Raw genomic sequence first — 6,000 nt, 5'->3', positions numbered from 1 at the left:
ATATATATATATATAGGAGAGAGAAAGAGACGTACATTGTATATGCTGTGTATTTATTTGATGGCGTATTTGTTGAGGCAATAATAATAATACTTGTCATTACATTTCCAATAGGGAAGGCTCCTCCTAGTTATTAACTGAAATATTTGAGTCATCGCCACAAGCAATACAATATGTTATGTAAATTTAGAACCGATTCCACCCTCATCAGATCTGCTCTCATCAAACGTATATTTCAACTGTGACAATTCTACCAGGACCACCCAATGCAACAGCGTGTTCTTTCCTAAGAGGATAAAGGTATGATTTGAAAGAGGTTTGGCTGCTATTTTCAACATGTTGTACGACTGCGTAATGGTTGACTCGGCTTTCATTGCTCTCCTATGTACGTGTACATCTGACTACTGAAAGGCAATCCACCACCAGTTTATTATTCTACATAACTATGTCAAACGCCTTTCACTATCCTTGAGGAGTCGCTGTCTTATCAGGACTAGCCTTAATGATTTAAAGGAGTTGAATGTTTAACAATTAGGGTCCCTGGCCATGCAACCCCTCTTAAGGAAATCAAAGCTTCGCTTCAGCTGACTGAGCTAACACTATTAATACTTATTCATTCTTATCTAATCAATCAATCCACATTTGCATGACTGATGTTACTGAGGAAGCGACATTTCGTAAGCAAGAAAAACACACAGGAATCAAATTGAAACGGCGACATCAACAGCTTCGCTCTGTTTCATTGCTGAGATACAAAACAAGTATATTTCCTTCCACCTATTAAAATATATATATATATATATATATATCTAAGTAAGAAGTCTTATTGGACGCATCGGTTGTGTATAATATTGATTCTACTATTATTGGTATGATTGACCCTCGGTGGTTGGAATATATCGTCCAGAGGTGAATTTTGAACTCCACACAAACTTTCTAACAACGTCTGTACAAACTTAATTTTTTTCCATCATCGCTAGTTTCTAATATTTCTTCACACACACAGACACACTCACGTGTGTGTGTGTATAAAATGTTTTTTTAAACTTTCTTTTCAAAAGTAATTTGTTTACATAGACTCAAACCCTTCGATAGATAAATTGTGATGGTCATAGGAAAACAAAACAAAACAAAAAAAACCCTGTTCATATTAAAGATTTCCATGCTGTACAATGGGTTGGTGTGTTAAACCTCGTCTATTATAATGACAACATTTTATGCATGTTCCAATAACTGGGATGTCTGACCAAAAGAAAGGCAGGATAGTCCTGTTTAGAACACTTTTGATCATAGTTCTCCCCCAATCGGAGCTGCTCTGGAACTAAACAACTTACCTTTCTCTTTCACTTGTTTCAGTTATTGGAGTGCGGCTACGCTGGAGCACCACCTTGAAGGATTTTTAGTCAAACAAATCAACCCCTTTATTTTTTTTTCTTTCTAACGGTTTCTATTACTGAACAGCTAAGTTACGAGGATGTAAACAAACCAACACTAGTCAAGCAGTGGTGGTGAGACAAACACAAAGACACACACACACACATAGATACGATGGGCTTCTATACATTTTCCATTGACCAAGCTCTCTCACAAAGCATTGGCTGGCCTGGAATTATTGTTGAAGACACATGCCTGAGGTGCTGTGCAAGGGAAGAGGGAGGGGGCTAAACCCCAAACCATATGGTTGGAAAGCAAGCTTCTTAAACCACCCAGCTATGCCTGGAATAAACTGAGAGGTCACCACCACAATATGAATTTGAACATAGATATCTTGGTTGAGATATTGGGCCTAACAGACCTGTAGCAACATAGGACATTACTAAACAAACACATATTGAGTGTCACAGGCTTGTGGCAGCATGTGGCCATTACTAAACTGACCAACACATTCCAACATAGAAAAGCAGATGATAAGTGTAAGAGAGAATGTCTACACACGATTACTTGACCTGCAAGAGATCATACTCTTCTCTGCCATCTTCCAAACTTGAAAGACTTTGGATAACGTGATCTTCAATACATTATGTTGGTGGTTGGAGTGGTCATTAGGTGTGATGGAGGGTTAAAGAACTATTTCTAATTGTGGAAAGAACCCCGTAGAAGAGGTAGGCCCCGGAAGATGTGAGATGAAATGATGAGAAAGGATATTCAGATGCTGAAGAAATGACAAGAGACTGGGAATTGTGGCAATTTGCTGTACTTGAGAAGGTACATCAAGCTAAGTGCAATGGCTGTCTTCCATCCATCCATCCAGGCATGCACCTTTGCAGGTGCCAGTGGCATGTAAGATGCACTTGTGGTGGTGCTGCTGCTGCATACATGCACCCATGACAGTAGCCTGTAAAAAGTAGTCGATACACTCTGTGAAGTGGTTGGCATTAGAAAGGGCATCCAGCCATAGAACCCATACCAAAACTGACAATTGGAGTCTGGCCAGCTCCTGTCAAACCATCCAACCCATGCCATTATGGAAAACAGATGTTAAATGATGATGATGACAATTGAAAGGAGTGATGCTATTGTCGTCATAACAGTGTGCTGTGTGTGGACTTTGCAATACAGATGCCTTTAAAAAGGTGGTTCTCATCGGGGGTCCAGATAAGATTTTGTTGTTAAAGTTTATACACAATAAATTGGTTACAGTTCGATGCACAAAATATTTTAACAATTATTTATACTATTCCTAATAATACTTAATTATAAAAGTATAATAGGATTTTATTATGAGGGTCTACCCAAGTAAAATAATCAAAGGGGTTGATTGGCAAAAAATGGTTGGGAAAGATTGCTTTAAAAACAGATTGTAAGGCATTAATTATTTCTGTGTTTGCTGTGTCGATTTAGGGACAAGATTGAAATTTAATTGGGAATTGAAACCTGATTGCAGAATTGTTTGAGGCAGGAATTATCATGGCATAAACTCATTTTCGGTGTAGTTGTAGAAGGGTCTTTGAGTTTTTGAAGAAGAAAAGGAGGAAGTTGTGAGGTTTATGGCTTGGTCATTGTCACATGTTTAGAAGAGATGGCGAATGAGATTATATTCATGTCTTTCTCAAGAATGACCACAAAACACTAATTTTGGTAATGCTGTAATTTAGGTCAAAATGTATGCACAAAAATATGTGTCTGTATTTTTTAGCTTACTTCATAGATGTATAAACTGCTATTTAGTTTCCATGCAGCAGGTGTCCCTTGATATGCCCTCTCCATTCAATCATTCTTTTGACATATAACATCTTGTGTTCATCCACTCGGCTCCTATTAATAGTCAGGCTGCTTCTAAACTGAGGAAGTTTAACAAGACTGAAACGTATTTAACATTGTCACACACTCACTCCCCACCGTTATTCTGTATGAACTGATATCAAATTTTATGGTTGTCTCTCTCTTGTTCTTTTTCTTTCCTTTTGATCAGAATCATTTAATTAAATATAGCTTGTCCTCATGACGAGCAAAGTAATTTCAATTGAAATTTTCTTGCCTCATTTCATCATTGGTGCTCCTACCCACTTTCCTGTTCTTGTGGTCATTGTTGATTCTTTTCACTTTTTCATTCTGCCAAGGCTTTGAAAGAGTAGAGATGGTCAGTAGATTGTCAAAATTAGAAAATCCTTCTCATATCAACCCCTGCAACAGCTGTTGGTCAGACAGCAATTTCCGAGTGTTGTTCCCCTTGTTTTATACACCTTTTACCCCAACAATTGCCTTGTGTGTGTATGTGTGTCATTATTGTTAATTTTTGTTACAATTTAGTTCTGATCAACTAGACTGACCAGAAAGATTCAATCTGTGACCATCCTCTCTTATTTTCATATAGAAACTATCTCTAAGCACTAAATATGTACTGCCTGCATATTTCAATGATTGCTATGACAGACTACTACGGATTACTCTGTGTGTGTGTGTATATGTATATACACATACATGTGTGTTTGTTAGCATGTATGTGTCTGTATACATGTTTGTTTGCTTTTTGATGTTGCCTATTTTATTCTCACCCTTGTCCTCTCTGCAATCCTCTTCTCTCTAGAAAACTCTGCTTTCTATCTTTCTCTCTGTCCATGTTTATTGTTGATTAGCCTTACTTCAGCCCTTATCATGTAAACCTGATGAGCTTTGACCATCCAGTTTTTTCTTGTGGGCTTTGCACATCTAGAACTACATTATCTAATGTGTTTCTCTTTTTTTCAAGAGATTTCACTCCTATATATACTAGGTTGGAGAGGTTCCTTGGTGTTTCTCTCTCTCTCTCCTCATGGCCATTTTTTCCTCTGAGTGAAATCTGAAAGCGTTTACCTTTTTTCCCCTTCACTTAATTCTTTAAGAACTCCACAAACCCTCAACCCATTCATCCCACTTTTGAAAATGCACAGTTGCACCTCTGTGTTCAGCTCAGACCTCTCAGCTGGTGGCAAACAGAAACAGACTTTGCTTCATTCTCAAATAACCTCTTCGGTTCATAAAAAGGTTAATGCCATGGTATTCAACACTCCTTCTTATGTTGGCAGTGTGTGTGTGTGTTTATGTTGTTAACAAGCTAGCTTTACTATCAAATGGATTACATAGGATGTACAGAAGAGTCTTTGGACATTACTATGTAGAGAGATATGAACATGCTCTCTCTCTCTCTCTCTCTCTCTCTCTCTCTCCCCATTCATACATATAAGGGTTGGATAAAACAATGCAAATATCTTGTTAAAAATAGAGTTGGTCCTCCTTTTGGCATCAATCACAGTTTTCATATGTGAAGGAATTGACTCATTACTGGTTCTGAACAGTTGTTTGAGGAATTTTGAGCCATTCTCACTGCAACAATGGCAGAGAGATGCAGCCACTCACTTGCTGCTCCAAAGCACTCTATAAATGTTTGATTATATTGAGATCCAGTGATTGTGTTAGGCCAGTCCAAGTAGTCTAAGTGGATATTGTTTTGTGCATTTCTTATTATGTGTGTGTGTCTACATCTATGTTAGTTTGTATGAAAGTGGTCAATGATGTTTCTTTTAACAGTAGATCCAAGCATTTTGTGCATTTGAAGCTGTGTGGTGTTTGTGATCCCTTACCTGATAAACAGGTGAAGAAGGTTAGCATCAGGAAGGAAATCAAGCTGTAAAACCACACCTCAAATAACATTTATCTAACTCGTGCAAACCTGGGAAAATGGAGCAGGATGACTGGAAAATATTCAGTGCTTGAAAAGCTTTGCTCGTCTAAACTAAGACTCTGGAAGCACAATGTGTATATATTCACAGTTGGGCCCCTTGCTCATTTTTCTCCTCAAGACATTCCCTCCACTCGTCATCTCTTTAGTATTCTGCTGCTATAAAACTTTTCTCTGATACCATTTATCTTTCTCACTATCCTTCTTCTTTGATACCATCTCACTTGATATCGATCCTTCATACTTAAGATTGCCTTTTCTACCCACATTGCTCATGGTTCACTCTCCTCGTCCATCAAATTATCTCTCCTTCACCACCACTGGCCATCTTTACTTTCACTTTGCAACCTACCCAACCATACATCATTGCTCTCTCTCTCTCTCTCTCTCTCATCCTTAAGCCTTCCCCACCACCCATCATATCTCTATCACTGACCCACCTCATCCATCACCTACCTAAATATGCTTTCTCACCATATTTACAACTTGTCCACCTTTGTTTCCCTGCCATTGCTATCTGGTGTTTTGTTGCATGAAATAAAACTCACCCTCACCACCACCACCACCACCACCAACAACAACAACAACTATTTCTGTTCTAGTCATCTATTAACTAAAACTATAATAGCAATCGATTCTATATTTCCCATGAAGACATTCCGAAAATGGAGGAGGCTTACTTGCAATTGAGTCTTGAGAAAACAGGAATAGAAACTAATAATTATTATAATTACAACACCAATATTTCTATTGTTTGACAGTGAGTGGGGTGGTGGGTCTTTGTTATCTTCTACAACACATCAAATAGTTTCGTTATTGCATGGATAATCCTTGGATTACTG

At 38.1% G+C, this 6,000-nt stretch overlaps 1 protein-coding gene across 3 annotated transcripts in view; it reads left to right on the top strand.

Annotated features, from left to right (window-relative positions):
- The window catches only part of LOC106881941 (Golgi phosphoprotein 3 homolog sauron), a 148,603-nt gene that overhangs the window by 30,268 nt on the left and 112,335 nt on the right, over window positions 1-6,000 (top strand). The gene's annotated exons all lie outside the window — the stretch shown is intronic.

Source organism: Octopus bimaculoides, chromosome 2 (assembly GCF_001194135.2).
Source record: "Octopus bimaculoides isolate UCB-OBI-ISO-001 chromosome 2, ASM119413v2, whole genome shotgun sequence".
Lineage (NCBI taxonomy): Eukaryota > Metazoa > Mollusca > Cephalopoda > Octopoda > Octopodidae > Octopus > Octopus bimaculoides.
This window is presented reverse-complemented; position numbering and strand designations above follow the sequence as displayed.